At 48.4% G+C, this 23,279-nt stretch overlaps 1 protein-coding gene across 3 annotated transcripts in view; it reads left to right on the forward strand.

The window, feature by feature from the left end:
• IPO9 (importin 9) overlaps positions 1-23,279 on the forward strand; it is a 595,516-nt gene that overhangs the window by 39,005 nt on the left and 533,232 nt on the right. The window lies entirely within an intron of this gene.

Consider the following 23,279-nt stretch of genomic DNA (forward strand, 5'->3'; position numbering starts at 1 on the left):
ACATCAGCATAATGTCAATCAACAATTCAGGTGTATTAATGATGTGCTAATATCTTACACCTTCCCGTACAAATTTGTTGCATAGCATCAACATCCCCCCCCCCCCTTATCTGACATTTGCAAAACCCCCATCCAGCGATCCTAGGGCAGCACATGAGTATAGTATACAAATAGCATTACATTCCGTACTATACGGGGTCATTAGGGTATGCGATATGCAGACATCACAATTACTGCTTAAACTAGGAGGGTAGTTTAGCCTCCGACTATGGCAGGTACCCAAAAACTCACCCGTCCCACTATCCAGCATCACTACTCATTTGCCACATTTTCACTGCAATTCCACAATGCCTCAGATTCTGCCTGTGAGGACCACAAGCGGGCTCTAGGACTGTCCTGCTTCCAGGTTTATCCCCTCATATGTGACTTGCAATAAGGGATTACGTAGCAGGAGCATCCTAGGGGAATACATCATGGGGGCTCCTAACCTGCGCGCAATCTGTCTCCACGCAGCGAGAGTACAGTCCACCGTGGAGGGGTCTCGCTCTCGCTCCTTCGCCCTAGTAAAGAGGTAGCCCTCTGGAGGCATCGGCGACATATAGCCGTCTTCCACCACCAGATGAGGCATGAAGGGAGGCGGGTGAACCCAGTAAACTGCGAAATGTGCCTGCGCACAATAGTAATAGTACTCAAAATTGGGAACATCGTATCCCCCCTGTTGGTACGGCAACATCAATGTGGCTAGGCTGAGCTGCGCCTGTTTCCCGCCCCATATAAGTCTTATAAGTTGTGTCTTAAGTGTGTTAAAGAAAGACCTCCCGGGATGGTATGGGATGTTGATGAAGAGATACAGGAATTTAGGTAGTAGAATAATCTTAATAAGGGAAATCCTCCCTGACATTGACAGTGGTAGTCCTATCCATTTGGTGATGTTGTCTTGTCAATATCCACGCCATAATTCGCACGCATCCCTGGTTTTATGTACCCCTAGGTATTTTAACTCGTCACTCTCCCAAAACCAGGGGATAATCCAATTGGTGTGGTATAGTTTTGCGCGTGAGGGGGAATACTACAGATTTAGTCCAATTTATTTGTATTCCAGAAATGGCGCTGAATTTGTTTATCTCCCTCAACACGGGATTAAGATTCTCTTGAGGCTTTTTGATATACAGGGTCATATCGTCCGCATAGATGGAGATAAGCAATTGTCTAGCTGGATAAATCGGGAATCTCTCATTGTGATGCTGTCGTAGCTTTGCTGCCAAGGGCTCGATGGCCAAAGCAAATAAAATTGGGGATAGCGGACATCCCTGCCTCGTGCCTCTGGAAACGGTGAAGTGAGAAGAACGTGCACCATTCAGCAGGACTGTGGCTATTGGCTACGTTTACAGCAGTTTAACCCAGTTCAAGAGGGTAAAGGGCATCCCCATGTAACTCAGATTTCCCACCAGGTAATCCCACTCCACTGAATCAAACGCCTTGGTGGCGTCAAAGACCGCCACCGCTGAGCAATTGGGATCTATGTCTTGCAGTACTGCTAAAAGTGTTCTAAGGTTGTGGGATGTGGCACGATTTGGGATGAATCCCGCCTGATCCGGCAACACCAATCTTTCCATCGAAAAACTGAAGCGGATCGCTAAAACCTTGACTAGGATTTTAGTATCACAATTCAGTAAAGATAGGGGTCGGTATGATTCACAGTGTAGCGGGGATTTGCCGGGTTTTGGTGGAGAGGTGTGGCTCACTGGTTAGAGGCGGCAGACCCGTAAGCAGAGAATCGGCCATGGACCAGGATCAAAACGGACTCGATAATTCTCGCCTCGGTACCTACTCTAACCAGGAACACACTCGGCAACTCTGGGCATTAAGCTTGCCTCATCTCTACAACGGCCCCCCACAGACGCCGGGGATGCCTGGTTTCACCTTGGAGATACCCAGAAAGGGACCATCTCACAGGGATAGCCAGGACGGGTTCCCCAGCAGTCAACAGCGCCGGGACGCCCCGTTGCTGGGGCAGCTGTGCGCTTTACAAGTCTACAACATTTACATTTAGTAGCGAGGTTATTTGAGCCTCCTGCATGGTTCTCGGTAGGCTGCCCTCCTCGAACGCTGCATTGAACACTTCTTTCAAGATGGGTGCTAAAATTGGTGCGTAGGCTTTATAAAATTGGCAGGCCGTCTGATCCCGGGGCTCGCCCTGATTTCATAGGCGTTATTGCCTCAGTAATCTCGTCCACCTCCAATTCCAAATTCAGAAATTTTTGTTGATTAGGTCCCAGCCATGCCAATGCCGTGTCCTCTAAGTATTGTGGCAAATCGAGCGGGGTGCCCCTGTGGGACGTACAGAGTGTTTTTTAGTACTCCCTGAACGTATTGAGTTGATCAAAGAGGTTTCTATGTATGGTCCCTTGTCCATCTTGTATCTCCGCGACATAGTTTGAGAACTTGAGCGGGGGGGGGGGGGGGGTCGGGGGTCTAATCATGCGTGCTAAAACCTTCCCTGGACGATCACCTTCACCATAAACCCTGGCCAGGTATGGTTTCCCTCAGAAGTTACTTTCCCTGCTTGCGGTTTCCTCGTATTCTGTGAGTGTTTCCCGTATTTTAGCTCTATGTGCCCCATCATTCGGGTGTGCCTAAAGCTCTGTTTCTAGCGCTTTAAGTTCCCCTTCCGGCCTATGCAGGTCCTTGCGTAGAGTTTTGAGTATGCCCCCACCCTTTGAGATACACCATCCCCTGGCCGTGACCTTAAATGCCTCCCAGACAGCAGTGAGGCTGGAAACAGACTGCACATTCCGTTAAAAAAATTCCTTGGGGGAGGAGCCTAGCGCTTGACCAAGATGGCCGCGTGAGCTCTGAGCTCCCGAGACCCTCGCGCCCTCCGTCGACTATCCTGTCTCTAATCCTGTCGGTATGCATGGCATCGAGTGGATGACCTGTCAGGGAGGCGATTGATGCTACCCGCGCTCGGATCGCCCACAGGGAACCGGACTTATGCCTGGCGGAAGATTGCGGCCTATCTCCGAGGGATGCCAGGAGCTAGAGTTGGCAGGATGCCCGACTTCTAGTTGAACAACAACGGCCAGGCGAGGTGTGAACTGTCGGACGGAGGTCCCCGTCCTTTCACTTTCGCTTTCTCTCCCTTTGTCAGCCCTGCCCCTGGAGAGCTCTTGGTGGCTTTATTACCCTATGGACGCTCTGCAGGCTACTCTGGTGGCCCACTGCAGAACTGATCACCCCTGATTCCTTTCATTGAGAGGGACCCGTCTTATCTGAACCGACCTGCTTGGTACCAACCATGTCGGGCAAAGCAGAGGTGGATCGGCTGAAGGCTAAGTCTACCAGGCGGGGAGCCTATACCCAAGTCAATAGTATGGACCGCTATGCTCTGCAGAAGGGATCACCGAGTGGGTCGAGCCAGTCGCCGGATACCCAGAAGGAGGCCTCGCCTTCGGCCCCGGAGCTCTCACTACAGGATGTCATGGGCGCGCTCGAAGGGATGCAGACCTCGATTGGGAGACAGTTTGATGCCCTGGTGCATAAGGTGGATGCCATCTTGGTGGATGTTAACCTGATCCGTGCGGACTTGGGCAAAACGAATGAACGGGTTAGGACCCTGGACCTCAAGACCACGGGCCTCGCCGATGATGTCACGGAACTGCAGATCGAGGTTCGTAAGCTAAGGACCGAGAGTGATCTCGCCGCCCGCCGGCTGGAGGATTTTGAGAGCCGGGCCAGGCGCAACAACGTGCGCGTCATCGGGGTCCCGGAGTCCTCGGATGAGGCTTCGGTTGACCTGCTGGTCGAGGACTTGGTGCTTAATCATCTGAAGCCTAAGGGTCTTGGAAAGTTCTTTGCGGTTGAAAGGGCTCATAGAGTGCCGGGTGGGAGGCCCAAGGTGGGTGCCCCACCGAGGCCGATCGTCGCTCGGCTCTTTCATTTTCGAGATCGGGACGCTATCCTGCAAGCATCGAGGGTGACGGGCCCGGTCCCCTTCCAGAACGCGTCGGTGAATTTCTACCCAGACTACGTGTGGTGCACGAAGATCGGACATTTTTCTTTGACTCTCCTGTTATGGCCGATGAATGGCTGGACGCTTTGCCCTGACGACGGACGGGGGAGGACATTGCCGAGGATGGGGACAGTGGCCGGGATGGGCAGGGCTGATTTTTCGGAGCCGGTCTGACTCGATTTGGCTATATTTGAAGACTTGAATAGAGTGCAGTCAATGCGGAGGGCGGCGGGAGGACGAGGGGTGCTCTTTTCCCCCCTTAGGGTACTTTTTGTAGATTTTTGGGGTTTTTGTAGGGCGACAGGCACACTGCAAGTTGGGGGGGCTTTGTAAGCTGCCGCAGGGGTGCAGGGTGGGGGGGGTTTCTGGGATTTTGGGTTTGTTGTTGGGGGGTTTATTTCTGCAAGGCATGATGATTCTTTCCAAGACTGTTCCATGGTGGCTCTTCGGGAGTGGGGTGGGCCTCTTTACGTTTGAGGATGGGGGGTAGGGGTTTAAGTGTTATAAGCTGGAATGTTAATGGTTTGGGGGATCGCATTAAGCGTGGGATTGTTTTGCAATTCTTGAAACGGTCCATGCCGGATGTTGCCTTGCTGCAGGAGACGCACCTTATTGGTAATACATGCTATGCTCTGAATAGGAAGGGTTATAAATTCATAGCACATTCGGGATTCTCCTCTGGGTCCAGGGGTGTGGGCATCCTAGTCGGAGCCTCGCTACCATTTGAGGTGGACTCCACCATTGTTGATGATAGGGGGAGGTTTGTGGCGGTGGCGGGGCGGTGGGAAGGAAGAACTTTGGTTTTAGTTTCGGTTTATGTCCCGCCGGCCCTGCAGGCCTCCACGTTCACAGATCTGGGTAGGGCCCTGCTGGATCTCCCGGGGGGTATGCTTGTGGTGGGAGGTGATTTCAACGCTGTTGGCTCCGGCCTGCTGGATAGATACCCGCCCAGAGACACGGGGGGCTCAGAGGTGGCTCCCAAACTTCCTAAACACGCTTGGCCTGATAGACTGCTGGAGGCTCCGGCACCCCACACAGAGCCAATACACGTTCCACTCCGGGGCACATGGTAGTCTCTCCAGGATTGATTACCTACTCACTCTGGCTGCGCATGCCTCATTGGTCTCCGAGGCGAGGCACATGGCGCGTGGTATATCTGACCATTCGCCAGTGTGGATCCGGCTGGATCTAGGTCGGGAGGGAGGAGGAAGGGTGGCCCCTATCAACCCGTGGTATTTCCGAGACCCCAAGATGCGCAGCGCGCTGGTAAAGAAAGTAGATAATTTTTTCAAGGATAATCAGGGATCCGTGGACTCGGCAGTGTCGCTGTGGGAAGCATTTAAGACCGTGCTCCGAGGGGAAGCCCTCTCCCTAGTAGTAGCTGCCAAGCGGCGGAGAGATGGCGAGGTTCTGCAGGTTGAGGAGGAGATCGCGGCTCTGGAGGGAGCGCTGGAGGAGGAGGTTACAGAGTCCTTACTGCATGAGCTTTGCTTGAAGCAAGCTGAGTATAAGGACCTGGTGACGAACGCCGCTAAGACCCTCAGTAGGGAGCAGCAGGGCCGATTGTATGATGTTGGTGACAAGGCAGGGAAACTCCTGGCTTGGCTGGACAAAAAAGAACGGGTCAATAGAGTTGTGCCAGAGCTGACGGGTGAGAGGGGAGAGGCGATTGTGGAACCTGAGAGGATTGTACAGTGTTTCTCGGACTATTTCTGTAGGGTTTATGCCTCAGTGTCGGATAGGCCGCCCGAGGACTCGTCTGACCTCCTCCGTGATATCGAGTTGCCCTGTCTCTCCGACATAGATGGGGATGATCTAGATGGTGACATAACGGTTGACGAGGTGGCGGGGGCTATCCGCGCGTTAAACTCGGGTAAGGCCTCGGGACCGAACGGTTTGCCGGTCGATTTGTACAAGCTATTTCCGGATAGGGTCGCCCCTCACCTGCGCGCCATGTTTATGGAGGCGCGGGGGAGGGGGACCCTCCCGTTGGACCAGCGACTGGCGACGATCGTGGTTATACACAAAGAGGGCAAACCCCGAGATAAGTGCGCCTCATATAGGCCTATCTCACTTCTTAACGCAGAGCCGAAAATTCTGGCTAAAATCCTGGCGACCCGATTGATTAGGGTACTCGGTGACTTGGTCCACCCGGATCAATCCGGCTTCATCCCGCACCGAAACACAGCGTTAAATCTTCGGCGCCTTCATGGTGTAATCGCCAGGGCGGACACACTGCGTGAACCAGCTATTGTGGCGTCTCTTGACGCCACGATGGCATTCGACACGGTGGAATGGGCATATTTGTGGGCCGTACTGACCAAGTTCGGCTTTGGCCACGGTTTTGTGAGTTGGGTGAGGTTGCTGTATGAGGGGCCACTTGCGAGTGTGGTGGTGAATGTTCGGGCGTCGACTCCGTTTCAGCTTGGGAGGGGTACCCGGCAGGGTTGTCCCCTGTCGCCTTTGTTGTTCGCCCTCGCCCTTGAGCCGCTGGCTGCGTGGATACGTTGGCACCCGGATATACGGGGCCTTAGATGGTCGCCTGAACACGAGGACCGTATTTCGCTCTATGCCGATGATATCCTGCTGTATCTTGCCTCACCCAAGAAATCACTTATAGTGGTCTGTGACGTACTCTCATCTTTTGGTAGGAACTCGGGTCTTGTTATCAACTGGAGTAAATCATATTTGTATGTTCTTAGTGGCGAGGTTCCCCCGATCCCTAGAACATGTTCGATACAGGTCGCTCAGCAGGGCTTCGTGTATTTGGGGATCTTTATCTCCATGGACTCTGCTGTGCGATATGAGAAGAACCTGCTCCCCCCCCCCCTGGCACGCCTGAGGCGGGATGTTGAAGGCTGGCGGAGGCTGCCGCTCTCCCTCGTTGGGCGTGCGGCCCTGTTCAAAATGATGTCGCTTCCCCGCTTCCTCTACGCACTGCAGAATACTTTGGACTGGGTTCCGGCCAAATACTTTCGGGAGGTAGAAGGCCTCCAACGAACGTTGCTTTGGGATGGGCGGCCGCGAATAGCTATTGCAAAGTTGACGCTTCCATGGTACGACGGGGGCATTGCGCTCCCAGACATCCGACGGTACTATTGGGCCACCCAGCTGAGTGCGATTAATCATGGGTTTTATGGCCCTGCCCTCAGCCCTGGGTATGCCATGGACAGGTGGTTGCTGCGTGGTGGTAACTATTACAGGGCGTTGTATTCGCGGTCCTTGGACTCGTCCCTCACGGGGCCCACTGCTGTGGCGGTGCGAGTGTGGAAGATGGCAACTGACTCGCTGGGCTGGAAGGATAGGCTCACCCTCGCTACCCCGCTATTTGAATCTGAGAGACTGGGTAGGCTTTGGCACACAAAAGGCTTTGACAAATGGGACTTGATCGGCATCTCCAGGGTCGGAGATGTCCTGATTAAGGGGAGGGTGAAGTCCTTTGAAGAGTTGCAGAAGGAGTATGAGCTGGGGCCATCTGAGTTTTTCCGCTATATTCAGGTGCGTCACGCCCTCCGATCAGTCCTCATAGAGGGTGAGAAGGTGCCTGAGTCCTCTCCTTTGGAGGACCGGGTCCTTGATGGCCATATGCCCGAGAGCACGATCTCGCTCATCTATAAGAAACTGATCAACGTCCGGGCGGATATGCTACTGGGGTTGAGGGACCAGTGGGCTAGGGATGGCCTCTAGTTGGATGACGAGGATTGGCAGTCTGCTGTTTCCTCTCCTAAGGAGGTTGCGATCCCGTCGCGTCTGAGGCTGGTGCAGCTTAAAATACTGCATCGAGTGTATGTGACGGGGCCAAGGCTGGTTCACATGGGATTCTCGGAGGACGGCTTATGCAGGAGGGGTTGTGGTATGGTGGGTACTTTCCTGCATATCATTTGGGAATGTGGTGTCATCACGGAATTTTGGAGGAGAGTCCATGCAGTGATGGGGGAGGTGACGGGCATTGCTATGCAGCCGGAAGCGCGGTGTTGTCTACTGAATGTCTGGGGGCCCACTGATCATAATGCGGCGCAGACCCAATGGGTGACTCTGGGCAACATGGTCGCTAAAAGAGATATCGCGCGATTGTGGGGCTCTGCGGGGCCCCCCACATTGACCGCGTAGAAAGAAAATATGGACTGGAGTATGTTAAGGGAAAAGACGGTCTATTGCGCTAGAGGCCGCCCCCGGAAGTGGCACGCCATATGGGGGCGGTGGAATCAATACAGGGGGGGAATATGTCTTGCCCCGGATTTGGAGCCTCCCGAGGAACAGCTTTCCTCCTAACCTTCTTTCCAGCTCAGTATGGTTTATGGACTTTTGGGCCTCTACAGTCCCTCTTCTTCCTCTTTACTTTGTACTGTAACTGTTAGAAGAGTGGGGTCCGGCCTCCCCTGGGGGGCTCATCATGGGCTTTCAGTGTTCTTGCCTTGCTGGGGTTTGTTGTGCGTTTTTGTGTTTAATTAAAATTGAACCTTTGCACTTCTCCTTTCATGGTACTGGGGACGCATCTCTGTTTCTATATATCGATGCTGCCGAACCTCCGGGTTGTCGGCTGAATAGCTGTGTCCTGACTTTTGAAAATAAAGGTTTAAAAAAAAAAAAAAAAAAAAAAAAAAAAAATCCTTAATTTCCCGCTCAATTTCCGTCCTAAAAACTGTGTCTTGGAGATGCAGGGGATTGAGACGCTAACTGTTATACGGGGTGTGGCTTATCGGGGGCTGCAGCTCCATCACCACGGGGGAATGATCTGAATATGTGTGAGCCACATGGGTTACGTGTACTAGCCAATGCGCCATTCTGACTGATACGATCCGGTAGTCCAGTAGAGCCCATGACGCGTGAACCGCAGAGTGGTGCATGCCCTCCCGCTGCATAGGGTGTTTATACCGCCATGTGTCAAGTAGGTAGTTGTTGTCTATTATATATTTTAGTACTCGGTGCGTGGTCGTGAAATGCATTGGGGAAACTCGAGATCTATCCATCTGGGGCTGCACCACTGTATTAAAATCTCCCCCCCCAGATAACATAAGTGGTACCTATCGTTTGGATTTTACTCCTTAGTAAAAGCAAAGTATGTGGATTGTCAGTATTGGGTCCGTAATAATTCGCGAATGTCACGTCATATGAGTTGAGCCTCCCCCATACCAGGCAGTACCTCCTGTTAGTATCAGCTTCTGACCCACTGGGCACGAACCTCACTCCTCGTTTGAGAATGGCCACTCCGTGAGAGTAGCCGGAGTACAATGCAAAATAACGATATGAGGCCCATTTCGCAGCGAATTGAGGTAAGAGTTCCGCATTCAAGTGTGTTTCTTGCAGCAGTGCGACTGCGATGCAATGTCTAAGTAGCCTAGTACCTGCCTCTTTTTCCTAGGGTTATTCAGACCCCGTATATTCCATGATCATACATTTAGATTGTTAATATCCCGTGTGATGTCTGTCATGCCTTCGTCTATCGTGACTGCTACTGAATACTATATTGCCCCTGCTAACCAACTGGGTAGATAACATTGCATCAAACATAAAACACCCTCCCCCCACCCACTCCGGCATCCCCAACTCGCCGGGCATACGTACCCTCCCTACTGTTAAGAACCTTCAGTCCAACCAATACTGTTCCTCCTTGTAGGAGATTTGGGGGAACGCCCTCGTGGGAGAGTCACTAGGGGCTCACGCCGTACCCACTCTCCTCCACTGTTGAACCTACCCGCTACACCGCTGCATCAGCGGGCAGCCATGGCAGGAGGGAGGTGAGAGTCCGGGCGGAACAGATAATAATGATCTATAAACTTCAATACATCACCAATGTAGGCCAGTTTCTCGGATTCAGATCACCAATGCTGATCACGCGTGTTTCGGTAGCAGTTGCTCGTCTTAGTCTGGATTTGATAGGGGGGACTGGGATCTGGAGTGTTCTTGCCTGCCCGTTCCGGCAGATGCAGCTCGACGATTCCGTTTGAGGTAGTCCTCTGCTTTTTTTGGGTTTTGGAAGAAATGTTGCCTCCCCTGGAGTGTTATCTTTAGTTTCGCTGGGTACATCACAGCGTAGGGAATCAATTGCGCCTGTAGTTTATTCTTCACAGCAATGAATTTGCGCCTTGCATCTTGCACGGTTTGCGTGAAGTCTGGAAAGAACGATAGTATGGTGTTTTCATAGCGGACTTCTTTCTTCTCTCGAGCAAGGCGCAACACTGTGTCTCTGTCACTGTAGTTTAACAAACGTGCTATCACTGGGTGAGGTGGTGCTCCAGGGGGTGGGCGGGCAGCCAGAGATCTGTGCGCTCTCTCCACCGTGAGGTGGGCAGAGAAGGAGTCTCGACCGAACAGCTCCACGACCAATTTTACAATGAAGTCTTCCATGCAGCCCGTATTGGTCGATTCCGCCAAGCCCAGGATGCGCACATTGTTTCTTCTGGATCGGGCTTCTAAATCCTCGTTCTTATCTGCAATTATTTTGAGCAATTTATCCATCTGCGAAACATGTTCTTTGTTTGCCGTGGCGCCATCCTCCAGGTCAGACACTCTATCCGCTTCTTTGAGACGTTGTTCATGGTGGTCTAGTTTATTAACAACTGAGTCCATATGTGTATTCATGGTATATATTTTCTCAGCGATGGTTGTGAGGCTTTGTTTCATGCCAAGTAGGAGCGCCTTCCAATCTTCCTCCTGAGTGTCCATGCTATCCGAGTCTGCGTGATCCGCCGAGCTGTACCTGGGTGTTTTGTGTGTTTCAAATGGCAATTTTGTCTTCTTGGTATCAGTGCGCCCCATGCTGAGACTTAACGGGGCACCCTCGGGCGTAGTGTCGGTATATACCATCTACCGTTACTCCCTAGACGTCGAGATGTATCTGGAGGCTGCCCCAGTTAGTCCTTCCCAAGAGAGCCCAGGACGTAAGCCTGTCAGAGCGGCACAGGTGTTCGGTGCGTTGGGCCCACTGTTACCTCCAACCCCTGCAACTGTACTGCTGAGCTGTCTGTGCCCCTTACTATTCCGGGCCTCGGCCCAACCTTCTCTTTGTGCCCGCTCCTCGCGTGTGCTGGTGGTGCTATGAGGCGGTATGTCAGTGTGAATCGTTGGCAATGCAGGGAGCCACCACTAGGTGCGCCGAAGATGGTCAGGACTCGCAGCCTTAACCCCTTCAGTGCCCATGACGAGCTGGACTCGTCATGGGCCGCGGTGGCGCTGTGCCCATGACGAGTCCAGCTCGTCATAGACCCCGCCCGCTAATGCAACGGCCGGCACTGGGCGGGGAAAGGGGCGGGCACTGAAGGGGTTAATCCGTGGCCGTCAGGAGTGCCGCACCACCCCCCGCAGTCAGCCGCCAACAGCGCCAGAGGGACTCCGCACCTCACTCAAAATAGCCGCCACGCAGCGTTCTCTTTATGGGTATTTGCAGGATGACAACTCTGGTGGAGATGCTGCACACAATCGCAGAAGGGAGAGGCTCCGCTGGGTCCCCGCCGCACACAGTTATGCTTGGGTAGGTCACGCGCCGGCGTCTACTATTGCAGTATCTTGTGCTGGTTCCCGTGGCGACCGGCAGTCAAAATGGCGGCCGATTTCCCCCCCCCCCCCCCCCCCGGCTATGGCAGCTACACTCGATCAGGGGACGGTGCGCCCAACCCCCGACAGGCGCAGCGAAGCCGGCTGCTGTATCTTGTCGCCAACATGGGGGGGACCCCACCACGCTCTTTCACCGCTATCAGCGCAGGGTCTCCGGTAGCGCACCGCCAGCTGTGTACTCACGCACACCGGCTACGTCCAGCTGGCGCTCAGCGGCTTCCTGGTGAAGGTCTCCCGGGCCAGGTGCTATACTGCGCAGTGTCCTTGGGCAGGGGATCCGGCAGAGGCGCCCGCCTCGGAGGAGCACATTACAGCGGACTTGTAGTATGACGGGCCGGCAAACCAAACCCGGCCGCAGGGCCCACGTGACCCCAGGCTCGCCTAGCCTTCACAGCAGTCTTCCCACACGAGGCCGGAGGGGCAGCCGTCTGTAGGGACTGTCATCAGTCTGCCATTTCGTTGTGATCGCTCTCCCTCGTCCAGAAACGGCACCGCTGTGATCAGTGGTGATTCCGGTCTTCTGTGGTGTAGAAAACAGAGCTTAGTTGTAGTCAAGGATGGGGCTTAAGGATATTGTTCCGCTCGGCAGGGCAGGAGCCTCACTGGTGTGTGGCCATCTTAGTCTCGCGCCACCTAGTGCCCCCCCCCATCCCCCCCCCCCCCCGATCCTATGAGAGTTAACCTGTCATTCTGAAGGCTGCGCAAGCCAACAAATACTCGGAGAGAGCCCACCAGAGCCGAGCAAAGGGTAACTTCTGGCTCTATGAGCCTGTGCATGAGCTCAGCCTTAAAACAATTTGGCATGTAACCAAGCTTTCCAGAATATGATGAAAGTCTGGACCAATCTACATGTAAAGAACTTGTGTTTGAGGGTCCCTTTAACCTCCCTGTATCTCCAGCAAGTGCCTGTCATGGTCAAGACCACCTCATGGAGTCTGGTCGGTGTCCAGTCTGTATTATGTGTAGATCATAATCTGGTTTGTGCTAGTGCCTGGGTAATTTTTGCTACGGCGGGAGACTGCCAAATATTTCTCCATGTTGCTTCAGAAAGTGTCAAGATCTGTGCAGATTGGATGTATGCATGTCCCATTTCTTAGACAGTCCTTTCAGCAGGTACTTTTTGGGGGATTCAAGTAATTTAGAAATATGTGATGCAGAATAGCCAATCTTTCTAAAGTTACCAAGTAGCCCAGGTAGGTCAGTTAAGTGAGGGAGTGTCAATTTTCCAATTGTTCTTTTTTATCTTAGAACCCTATAAAAGTCAATGTCAGGTAGTTCTAAATTTGTGCGCAAAAAAAAAACCAGGATAATTTTAAGCTGAGTACCCAGGTGTCCTATGGTATCTATGCCCTTAATCGCTCATGACTCCCACTAAACTGATTTGCCATCTAGGTTAGTCTTCTAATTATGCTACAAGGAAGCCATAACTGAGCCAGTCCTACTTCTGCCTAGTCATTTGTCAATCAGTAGTAGGCAGTTACTGTATCTAACATTAAGCACTTTCAGGGTCCAGTGGAAGTCTTGCTATGTTGCATATAGAGAGGGTAGAATCTAGTGGCGGAAGGTAAACTAAGTGAATCTCTGTGTCTTGCCATGGAGGGAAGTGGGCATCCTGCGTCCTAAACCACCAGAGGCCTTGAATGCCTGTTGATATCTTGGACAGTCGGGAAGGTTAAGGCCCTCTTTGGTCTTATTCATTTTCGAAGTATTCATGGAGATCCTCGCTTTCTTGTTATTCCGTAGGAATTCAGAGATGTGTTTGTCCACGGTTTTAAAAAAGGAGAGGGGAAGGAACGACTGGGAGCATACTGGAACATAAATTAACCAGTGGAGCTATTGTCATTTTGACAGTTTCGGCCCAACCCCACCAGGTAACAAGTTTGGGAGACCAAGCGTTCAACTTTGTTTTTTTTATTTTGGTCAATGTTTTATTGTCATTAATGGTGATTGAGATTTTCAAGTCTCTACCAAACCAGATACCTACATATTTAAGGGCTTCTGGCTGCCATTTCAAACTCAAATAGTCTATCACTGATGAAGTACAGTGGATATTTTGTGGTACAACCTTGGTTTTGTCCCTGTTAAGGGAGCAGCCTGACACGGAGTGCCTCTCTAGCTCCTGCATAATGCGGGGAATGACCCAATCAGCCTCCTCGGTAAATAACAGAACGCCCTCAGCATATGCAGCTACCATTTGCCTGCAAGAGCTTAAGTTAATACTGTTAATATCGGGATTATACCCAAGTGTCGCTAGCAATGGCTCAGTAACCAGCAGAAAGAGAAGTGGGGAAAGTTGGCTTCCCTGGTGGGTACCTGCGACAGTTGGGAGAAAAAGTATTTCACATGGAAGCGTTTCACCCAAGTACATCAGGTTATACGACTGCATAGAGAAGTAATTATTAAAATGGAGTATTTTTTTATTACATGTTTTGAAAAATAACATTGGTACGTGATAAATCTCAGAGAGCGGTCAGATAAGCATTACATTAAATACACCATTGTGAATAGAAGAGTTGAATGAGGATCCCAGCGTCTGATAAGACACAGGTGGTGTAGAAGCTACAATTTCTTTTTAATGAAATTAGAAGCATTTGAATACACAAAATGTTGGACCCAATTGGCCTGTCAAAGTCTAATATAGTGAAACACCTTTGGCTTGGTAAGTGAATTTACTTTTTGGTATAATATGGAATGTGGATCGGCGTACCTAGATGGAGGCAATAATTCCTAATGGAAAGTGGCATATAAAGGGGAAACACAGAGAATGGAAGTTAAGAGTTAAAGGGGGCGGTCTCTTCTAGATCTGGTTATTGTTTGAATAGAACCCCTCTTAAAAGTGACATGGGAGATCCTTGTGATATCTGTAAAATTCTTTCTTAAGTGTTTGACATGGAGCAATTTTGGCAGTTTATTTTTCTGTAGGTAGACATCAAGGGTGTAGTTTCCTAGAAGAATGCAGAGTGTGTTTTGTGGTAGGTTGTGTAATCTACACTTTGAATAATGCAAAGCCATGTCCACCAAGTATGGAAGGTTAAATTTGTCCATTTTTTATTTTTTAATTTTTTTAACTTTATTCATTTTGCATTTTTCACCCCACACATATCCCACCCACTCCGCCACCCCCTGCTCAGACAGGAGAAAAGTTTAATACGCCAAATACATTCCAAAATTCATTACATTATTTCTTGTAACGTGGTAAACTACTTCCATCTCCTATTTCTAATTACAATACAATTTACTTCATTTATTACAAATAACAAAAATAACCCCAGAAAAGATATTGTCCTAAAGTGACTAGTGCAAATACGATAAAGTACATATTCTTACTTCATCTTCATTCCTTGCTTTGAGTTTGGATCCAGACACGTAGAGGGTTAAACATTTTCATACCTTTTCTACGCTGATTACTCCCTTTTCGCCTATATGGCTATTTCTAGACTATACATTGTTAGCAACCTGGCAAGCCATTGTTGAAAAGCTGGGGCATTGGAATCCAACCAGGCAGCCTCAAATAAACATTTGTAAAACCGCCATAGAAATAAAAATCAATTCATGCCCTGCCCTTAGCCGATTAGTCTCAAAAGTCCCTAGCAGGATTACATTCTCAGACAGTTATTTCCGTTTTTAAAACTTCCGATAGAAAATTCATAATGTCTTTAATACATTTTTGCAGAACATGACATGATGCAAAAATATATACACTATCTGTATTATAAAATTCACAGTGAGGACAACATGTTCCCTTCCCTCCACCCCATTTTGCGATTTTGTCAGGTGTATAACACAAAAAGCAAGTTTTATAAAACTGTGCCTGTAGCCTGGTAGACATTAAAACCCACTTCGATAACTCATGGGCATACAAAAATGTCTCGTCTGACACTCCTACTTTCACCTGCCGTTTTCTGGAGTACTTGTCCAGACATTTGGGAGGGCTGCGTTTATAAGTGTGTGTATCCCCCCAATAGATCTTACTTTATCTTGGTTTATTCTTTCAATAATTTCAACTTTCTCAAATTTTGCCTGCCCCCTCCTTTCTGTACAAGAAAATATCTAATATGGATACATTTTAAAAAATGGCGCCAATCCAAAGTAAAATCTTCTTTCGGTTCTTTGAAGGATCAAAGACCAGTGGGGGAAAAAGCACTAACAATCCAATTAATTTCCGCCCTCTTCCATTTTCCCACGCAAGCATCTCTAAAAACTTCCGCGAGTGCAAAATTATTATCTAAGGGTGTATAGAATGGTAATCTACCAATTCCACATACTCTCCGTATGGCACTCCATACTTTAAAAACACTAAAGAGGGTCTTGAACCAGACTTTTTTTAAGTAGCTGTCCTGCAGCTGGTGCCACAGACACCCACTGGTTTCTTTCCCTAATGTACGTTCAAAGGCGGAGGGGATTTTATCTGTCCATTGTCCGATTGGGTCTGTAATAACTCTTGGCTATGTATTAGTGTAGTGGCCCAATAATATTTCTAATTCGGGAGAGCCAGCCCCCCTCTATCCCTAGGCAGAGTGAGAAACCTAAATGCCTGCCGTGGTCGTGCATATGCTCAGATAAATCGAGAGAATGTATGCTCAATTAACTTGAAGCACTGTGGTGTGAATTCCAAACATATTGCTCTAAAAAGATATAAGATTTATGGAAGGAAGGAAGAGCACTTTTATGACGTTGCATCTTCCTCCCATGGATAAATAAAGGTTGTTAAGCTTTTGGAGGTCCTCTTTCATACTGCGCACCACGGGTTCCAGATTTCTCCTTAACCATATTGTCTAACCTGGAGGTAACACTGATGCCTAGGTATATAGCCTTTTCTACCACCCGTTAGCCCGTCATCTTGATCTCATCATTGAGGACAACCTGGGTCTTTTCTCGATTCAATGCATACCCCAAGATTTGTCTGAAGCATTCTGCCTCTTCAATTACCGTTAATGCAGAATGCGAGTCTGCCATCACGAAAGCAATATAGTCTGCGTAGGCGAGGGTCTTGGTAGCTCAATTCTGAGACCATATTGCTGGTATTTTGCCATTGTTCTCTAATCTACAAATAAATGGATCAATATAGATCGCAAACAAAAGAGGGGAGCATAGGCAGCCCTGCCTGGTACCCCGAGAGATTGGAAACTCTTTTGAGAGTATACCGTTCACCATCACTGCGGCTGATGGTTCGACATATAGTTGTTTAATTGCTTGAATAAATCCCTCCCCTATCCCGATCCTAGACACAGCAATCCACAGATATTGCCAGGAGACCCTATGGAAGGCTTTTTCTGCATCTAATAAAACCAATGCCATAGGGTCTCCTGCAACAGTAGTGATATCAAACAGTGTGATAACTCTCAAGGTGTGGTTTATTGTGGACCTCCCAGGGACAAACCTTTGTCAGACGCTCTGAAATAACCTTGTATATTATGCGTTTTAATCTGCTCGCTAGTAATTTTGAGTACATTTTTGATTTGCAGTTTATTAATGTAATGGGGCGGTATGAACCCAATTGTGCCAGGGTTTTAAAAAAAAAATTATTTTAAGGACTCCACAATTTTTGCTCGTGACCATGATCCGAGGGTTGCCCTCCGTTAAATATATACGAATAGTTCATTAAGGATTTTTTTTTTAACTGGCTTGCGAAGATGACGTAAAACTCTGTTGGTATGCTTTCGGTCCCAGCCACTTCCCCTTTGCTAAGCTATTCAAGGTCACCCATAATTCTGATCAGCATGGTGGGCTATTTAAGCTTTCCTGTTCTTCTTTTTCATATTTCTCATATGGTAGGGGATTTAGGTACCCTTTAATATCCCCCTGATCCCTCTTGTCATCAGCCGTATAAAGAGAGCAATAAAACCTCCCAAATGCTTAAATTTTCCGAATTTTCGTGGAAGCCTAATGGGAAGCAAAGTAGGTTTTTAATGCTCCCGTCCCTGAAACGAAACAGCAAACTCCTATTCCATCTGCCTAGTTTCTTTCGCAAGTAACCCTGGGGCAAATTATTAGACCTGTCACTTGTTTCCAAAACGGGAATGTACCTTATAATAGCAGATTTTACAAGCTCGGTCCTTTCCCTCTCTTTTCGGTAAAGATCATACAAAGCCATTTTTACTTGGTTCTTATGGGTGCAATCAATGGTTAGGGGTAATGAGAATAAATGCCCCTTCTCCACACTTACTAAGCTTTTTTCTACTTCCCTGAGCCAGGGTATGTAATTTGCCCGCTCACATTTTAGACAGTCCATGATAATTTCACGGGTCAAAGAGGCAGCAGAGTTCCGCCATATTTTCAGCCAAAACAGGGCGGGCCTAGATCTTATGAAGTCCTCTGTGTATGGGAGATTCAGTTCCCTGTGGCAAACATAAGTTGGAGCTGAGATGCCCCCCCCCCCGCCCCCCCCCCCCCAATACCTTCCTACAAAATCTATTCTCTTCGGTCTGTATTGCAGTACAATTCGAGTATCCCCACACCTCTGCACCATATGTTCCTGTTGGTAAACATTGGGTTTTGTAGATTTGTAACAATGGTATTATTACCTCTGCGTGTTTGGGTTGGCGGAGGCTAGTTATGGAATTTATAGCTTTGCCCATTTTATTCCTCCCCCTGGCAACCTGAGGCTGCCAAGATCCGGAATCGGAAAACAACAAGCCTAAGTAGGGGAAAGTACTAGTGCTTTTTAAAACATTATTCCCTGACATAATATGACAGATTTTATGCTTTTTAGGGCCACATGACATTATATAGGATTTATTAAAATTGGTGCATAGGCCAAGATCAGCCATATATAAAACAAAACCTGTTATTAGAATGCGTAATGCATTGGGTGTGCGGCCCATAAGGACCGCATCATCCGCGTAAAGAAGTGCGGGAAGTAATTTTCCATTAATATTCGGGACATCACTAGTCAATTTGCACAAAGAGTTACTTAATTCATTTATATACAAGATAAAAAGCAGGGGGGCCAAGACACAGCCTTGTCTGACCCCTTTGCCAATTATAATGTCCCCTGAGACTTCATTATTTATTCGAACACAGGCTTTCAAGTCACTATGTAGGTGGACCAAAAAATAAACAAGTGACTCATCTAACCCATAATTTAACAAAACTGACCATTAGCGGGAGCGGTTAACAAAACCAAAAGCGGAACTTAAGTCCATAAACCCCAAATACAATGGGGATTTTTTGGCAATGGTGTATTTGGCCAATATTAAATTCAGTTTTAAACATTGCTCAATAGTCCCCACGTTGCTTCTAAAGCCTAGCTGGCACGGGTGTAAAATCATATTTCCCTCTGCCCAGGTCCTGATCTTATTCAAAATGACCCTTCCTAAGATCTTCCAGGTATTATCTATTAAAGATATGGGCCGATAACAGCTAGGATCTAGTCTGTCGCCTTTCTTAAAAATTGGCACGATAATGCTATTTGACCGGTTGCTGGGGCTGGGGTGTTAGATAAGTTATTAAAAATATTGCACAATAAAGGTGACCAAAAGTCAGGCTCTGACTTAATTTGGTCGATGGATAATCCATCGGGACCAGGTGCTTTATTGCTCGCGCTTTGAGAGATAGCATCTTCCACCTCCGTTATTGAGATATTAAGGGCCATAGAGGGGTAGGAGGTTTCCGTTAATAGGTGCGGTGCAGCATAAATGCTTGAAAAATGCTTCACCCACAAATCCCCTGATATATTGCAGTTTATGGGGGTAATGTTGGATCCAATTGATCTTAAATTCTTAACCTCGCCCCAGAAACCGGCAACATCTCTGTGCCGCCGTGCGTACAAGGGATTCCCAATGATCCTTTAATATCTCTTCTGTTCTTATTTTTACAGTGTGCTTATAGCTTGACCTCAGTCTCCTCACCAAGAACTGGTCCCGTGGTTCAGCTATAAGGGCCGCCCGTAATTCACGGTTTGCTTTAGAGCACAAAGTGTCGAACCACCTGGGGTTTTTATTATTATTATTGGCCGAAGGTTTGGAAATCTCCTTTTTGATGGCCATACACAACCCTGTAAAAGCCTCGAGAATGTCATGTCCAGAGTTATCACTAGATAAACAGACAGACACTAACGAAGGGTGCATTTTAATTGTGCGGGCTAAGACCCCCTTGTTGTCTATCCCCTTCCAAACTACCCTAAGTTTGTCCGTTGACGCCACCAAGTTTTTTGCCCCAATTTCTCTGTGTCCCCGGTTTTTTGATGGATTTAAAACTGCACAGAATAGGGTTGTGGTCACTATATATAGTGCTAACAACCTCAGCCTCTAATAGACAATCTCCCAAGCAAGGAAGATATAAATACATAATCTATTGTAGTTGAACTCCCACGCCCAACATAAGTGGCCACAGGTCCTTTATTTGCGGTAATATTTACCTTCTCCATGATAGTAACTAAGTCTCGTGTGGCTAAATGATTAAGCAAATCTTCCCCTCTTTTTTACAGGGAGGGGTTTGGGTATAAATGTGTGCGTTAAAATCATCTCCCACACAGATGCCATCAAGTTTATCATGCTTTTGTCCATCGACAATTCCATCAATAAAATCAAACAATCTTATAAAATGTGTGTTTGGATGTGTTGTGAAGTCATTATTATAAAAATTAATTAAGCATAATTTAAACCAGTTAGTGTAAATTAAGGCCTGAAAATTCATATCATTGGTCTTCAAGGGTTCAATTTTAGCTCCTGCAGTAATCTTAACCCAGATAGATAAACCCCCACTAGGTCGTCCCATAGCCAGAACGGGTGCAATTTGATTGTAACAGCTAAACCCCTCATGAAGCATAGAACTAGTACACCAAGTTCCTTGGAACATTAAAATATCAAAGTTAGTAACCCAATATATCCAGTCCCTAAATTTCATTTTCGCATTTAAACCGGCAATGTTCCAACTCAAAATTGTTAATTTGTCAGACTATATAGGGGTGGCGGTGGCATGAGCAGTTATTTTAGGATCAAGTGACAGAATTGCCTCAATTTCACCGTTAGACACCTCTATAGGGAGGCCAGTTATCAATTCTTCCACGGAGTCAGTTACATTCAAGTAATCACTGTCTGCTGTAGCTGGAGGGATAGCTGATGGTCAGTCCTGGGTCTCAAGCTCAGATAATACACTGTATCTATTATACAGTGGAAAGGATGGTAGAGCTGGGCTAAATAATCTCTGAGGGGGCCTATAGAAGTAACTCAACGGTAGTAGAGTTACAACAGTAGAGGGACTGGGGTAGATATTACTGCTATTGAGTATAAAATTTGCTGTTGAGGGGTGCCTGAAATTAATTACAATGCAGTCTCCATTAATATTCTTGAATAAGGGACCAACCCAACTCACTCGACGGACTGACAAGATTTCCCTCTAAATATTTGTCCCAACCCCTTTATGTTTAGTCAACCAGTCGATACACTTGTTGTTCAACTGGACCCAGGACTCACCTTGTCCCCCCTTAAACAATGGTACACCTGCTAAGATCAAGACCTAAGGGCAGGCATCAGGGGGCAAGTGAAGGGCTGGCCCTGGTTGTTTTGTAGACCTAGTATCAACGGATTTACCCTTGTCTGAACCCATATTAGTTTGTTTCCCCGACTTTATGGTGGCTGAACTAGGTCCCCCCTTTGATGTACCGGCAGCCGCACTAGCGGGGCACGGTGGTCCAGCTTCTACAGCTGGAGTATGCTGCGATGGTGTTGCTGGTCGGCTTTTTCCTGCTAAGGCATCCCTAGGTGCAGTGTTATTTACCAGTGTACTACTGTTAATGATTGGCCCGTCTCCCAAGATGACCTTACTAGCAGCCTCCATATCTTTCAGTAGTCGTTCTCCCCTCAGCAGATCTAGGCTAATCACCCCTTTCCTTTTTACATCTTCCTTTTTTACCAGGTTTTCCAATCTATCAAGTCTTTTAAAAATTGTATTAAACTGTTTGATCATTTGACTTTCCATTTGTTTAAAAATTGTGTCGACTATAGTCTCAATAAAATTTCCGTGTAACTTTTTTTGAGTAACGCTTTCAATTATGGGCTCAGTCTGTGTACAGGCAGAGTTATGTCCTTCTTTATGGGGGATTATAACTGTATCCCCCTCAACCAGTTGCAAAGACTCATTACTATCCATGCCATCCATGCCGTCCCCTGATAATTGCTTCCCTCTGGTCCACATACTCTGGGGTGTGGGTTGATTCTTGTTGCGTAGGGGTTGTTTCCTTTTATTTATTGTTTGTTTCGAGGGACCCCTTTTCCTCTCATCTCCGACAGTCTTATTACTCGAGGTCGGGGGAGGGTTAACGGTTAGAATGACAGGATCTTGTTGTGAGTCAATGATAATAGTTGAACTGCTACCCCCAAATTGAGCTACCATGGGGTTGGCCGGTGGGTGAACCGACAAGGTAGATTTCGTGACTGTGACCGCAGGGTAAAGCGGCACAGCATTATTTGGGCAGTCTTGCTGGAGCTCTAAATGTGAAGTCATAAGACCCAATGACATCCTCCTCTCGGTATTGGCAATTTCAGTGCTAACCAAATTAAAAGCATTTTCCAGCATACTCTCAAAGGAGGGTGGAAGGACAGAAGGGCCCTCAGAGGCCTGTGTGATGGCACTGGTGTTTCGTTTCCCCATAATGCTTTTTTGGGCTCACCTTAACAGCAGCTTAGAGGGGTGCCCGAGCTTAGCCCGGCTGGTCCCGCACGCGTCGCAGGAGAAACGCCGGTGCCTTTCTGCGCCTCCGGCGATGTGGGCGGGACTTGCGGAGGTTTGTGGGGGCTGTAGTCCCCCCGCACTGCGGCCGCGGCTCGAAGTGCGGCGGCGGGAGGGACCTGGCAACCAAGCGACAGCACTCCCCAAAAGCAAGCTCCCGCTGGTCAATCCCCCAATGCGGCAAAGCAGAGCGAAGAGAGGCCTCTGACACAGGCCACAGAAGTAAGTAAATAAGTGGCAAAGTCCCCGCAGGGCAGACCTCTTTGTAGCAAGAAAAAGCTCCGTAGACCGCTCTGGACCGCTCCGCAGGTGCCCCTCTCCTCCGGACGCCCCTCTCCTCCGGACTCCTCCGGACTCAGCTCGTCTCGTACTCAACGCCCCGCTCACCGCTCCGGTAGTGTCCACAACAATCCTTTGTTTGTTCCAATCTCCAGTCTCCCCACAGCTCTTAAACATCCGATTGACTCTATATTTTCCTTCCGACTACAACCAACTTCAATATGCGAAGGCGAGGGGAGGTAGGCACTCAGAAGGTTTGGTTTAAAAAAAAAAACAAAACAAAAAAAAAATAAACACTTTTGGCTTCTGTCCCACATATCTCCTCCCTCAAGAGAACAATCGTTTGGTAGATTAATATTGTAGTCTCCACATACAATAAGTGCGAGTGGCTAGTGAGCAAGTTCGCTCGAGATAGTATTCAATACTGTAGGATCATCACCATTGCATCCAAATATTTAACTCGTTAGTTTCTTCCCCGCCCCATATTGGCATTCAGTGATTGCGCAATGACAACATTTATCTGAACATGATCGCTTAAACTGCAGCCCCCCTCCTTTGGCCAGGATCACCACACCCCGTACCTTGGCCCCCTGTGTCATCTCACTTACCACCCTAAATCTCAGTGTATTTAAAATCTGTAGTTGTGACCCATCTAAATGTGTCTCCTGGATGCAAATATTAGCTCCCAGCGACTGTAACCCAACCGCAACATTATGTCTTTTCTTCACATCATTTAGGCCACATATATTGATGGATGCCACTC

This window comes from Triturus cristatus, chromosome 1_2 (genome assembly GCF_964204655.1).
Source record: "Triturus cristatus chromosome 1_2, aTriCri1.1, whole genome shotgun sequence".
Classification (NCBI taxonomy): Eukaryota; Metazoa; Chordata; class Amphibia; order Caudata; family Salamandridae; genus Triturus; species Triturus cristatus.